The sequence below is a fragment of the Mauremys mutica genome, unplaced genomic scaffold, assembly GCF_020497125.1.
Source record: "Mauremys mutica isolate MM-2020 ecotype Southern unplaced genomic scaffold, ASM2049712v1 Super-Scaffold_100125, whole genome shotgun sequence".
Classification (NCBI taxonomy): Eukaryota; Metazoa; Chordata; order Testudines; family Geoemydidae; genus Mauremys; species Mauremys mutica.
In genome coordinates, this window is record NW_025423274.1 from 69,307 (window position 1) to 71,737 (window position 2,431).

The 2,431-nt window shown below is 48.6% G+C and overlaps 1 non-coding gene across 1 annotated transcript; it reads right to left on the minus strand.

Moving 5' to 3' along the window:
- Window positions 1-245: 245 nt before the first annotated feature.
- On the minus strand, window positions 246-317 carry TRNAG-UCC. The gene has a single exon. It is a non-coding gene; the product is annotated as a tRNA-Gly (tRNA).
- Between the last annotated feature and the right edge of the window lie 2,114 nt (window positions 318-2,431).

Consider the following 2,431-nt stretch of genomic DNA (forward strand, 5'->3'; position numbering starts at 1 on the left):
GGTCCCTTCTGACCTTAAGGGCTCTGAGTCTAAAAGGGAGAGAGAAGTAAAGGAAAAAAAAAAATATATAAACCAAACATTGTAATACCAGGATGACTCCACCTGCTCATTGTATAGTCCCGCCCCTTTCTTCCTCCACTGGGTGTTTAATGACCTGCAGCACATTGATTCTCTCATTCCCTTGCTAAACTGATACAACGTGACTGAAATTAAACCAATTCCCAGCAGAGAAAACATCACATTCCTGCATTCGCTGGGAATTGAAGCCAGGTCAACTGCTTGGAAGGCAGCTATGCTCACCACTATACCACCAATGCATCTGGCAAAAACACCACTTATGCTTGCCCAATGAGGCTAAACCAGAATCGAGGCGTTTTACTGCCTGTTAAGATGTACTGGAGTCTCATCACTAAAAAAAAAAACTACCTCTATCTTCACCTGGGTTTGGACCATCAGCCTCTCAATTAGGTCACCAAAGTGGTTAATCACAGACACAGGTAACTACCCTACTTCCCAAGCTTGTGTATGAAGCACCTACAGGGGCACACCTGGTTGGTGAGGGAGGCGCACTGCTGGGGTTATGAGTTCAGACCTCACCCAGAGCATCGGTTTTCATTAGCCATGGAGCTTCCCCCACTCACTTTGTCTAATCCACATGGAAAGTGCCATACCTGGGTGATGAAGAGTAAATTCTAAACTCTGAAATGCGGTGGTGGGCCAGAGATTGGGATAAGGGGTTTGAAGAGAAAAAGCTCTAAGGATATAAAACCAGACAGTCTCCAGGGGCAGGTACGGTACAACTCCTCAAGAGGGAGCCATTTGGGGGAGGGGGTTTCACTTCCTCTGTTCAATGTCCTGAGAGGTATTTTAAGATGAAGATAGCACCATGGCTCACAGTTGACTGGCACGTCCTGGGTTAAAGAAAGGAAGGGACTTGGGTTAATAGTCAGAAGATTTGTGTTACCGTCACTGTCTGACCCCCCTTCAGTGCAGAGGTTTATACTTTTCTGGGTGGAACGCACAGACTCCTGGAGAGCAGGGGCAGCTGTTTCCATGGCAGAGAGCCTGGCACTTAGGGGACTTTCTACACTTGCTGTTTTGAAGCAATTCAATAAAATAACGGTGGAGCTACAATGTCCAGTCCAAAATTTCACCCCCCCCCAGTGCAAAAATGCTATTTTAGGATCTAAACAGGAGGCTTCCGGCGCTAGGACACCTGACCAGAGAGCGCAGTGGGGGGTGTAAGAGCTGCTGACTCTGAGGGTCCTGGGCTAAATCCACTTGCAGGTGGAAGTGTTTTGATTTACTTGATGGATAATGAGCACCAGCTACCAGGGGAGAAGCCCTGCCAACCTGCTGCCACTCCAGCTGCTGCCCCAGAGGGGGGAGCCCCAAGGGGCCTGCTGCTGCTCTGGCCACCCCAGGAGTGCTGCCAGGGGCCACCGAACTGCGGCTGCTCCTGCTGCCCACGGAACCACAGGAGGGAGATGATTTTTTGACAGTGACGGATGCCTCGTCCTAAAGGCCTTTGTCTGCACCCTTCTAGTGACTGTTTGGTACAGGAATGCAGCCCTCACTCCTGAATCTCTCCTGGGGAAATAACGTTCCTGTGCAAAACACCAAAGCTTTTGACAGAAAGGAAGAAAAGGAAATGGCCACACGATGGGACTAGGACATAAGGAATGAAACACAAGATGCTTCTCCCATGTGCATTGACTTTGAACCTTGTTGTTTCCGGTGGTGGTGTATCCATGTTGGTCCCAAGACATGAGACACAAGGGGGAGGGGGTCACATAATATCTTTTAAAGGACCAAGGAAGGAAGTATTATTTACTCCTTCTCATAACACAAGAACTAGGAGGGGTCACCACATGAAATGAATAAGCTGCAGGTTTGAAATGAACAAACTTCCCTCAAGCTGCTGGCAATGCTTCTACTAACGCAGCCCAATCTGCTGTTAGCCTTCTTGGCAACAAGGGGACTGTTGACTCATATCCAGCTTCTCATCCACTGTAATCCCCAGGTCCTTTTCTGAAGAACTGCTGCTTAGCCAGTCGGTCCCCAGGCTGTAGCAGTGCAGGAGATTCTTCCATCCTAAGTGCAGGACTCTGCACTTCTCCTTGTTGAACCTCCTCAGATTTCTTTTGGCCCAATCCTCCAATTTGTCTAGGTCACTCTGGACCCAAACCCTGCCCTCCAGCGCTTGGATTCTTTACATGCTTTCACAGAGTGAAGACAACATGTTCCATGATTTCATATGGCAGAGTTTTGCGCTATAGGGAGCTTTCCCTGTGTGAATTTGACAGGTGGATCAACATAGAGACATATTGTGACCCTTCTCAGGGAGTTGAGGGCTGTGAGTTTCCTTGTTGCCACCTTCCACTAGGAAGAGGGAGTTTTGCATTTGGCAGCTGGATGTTAGTGACCAAAC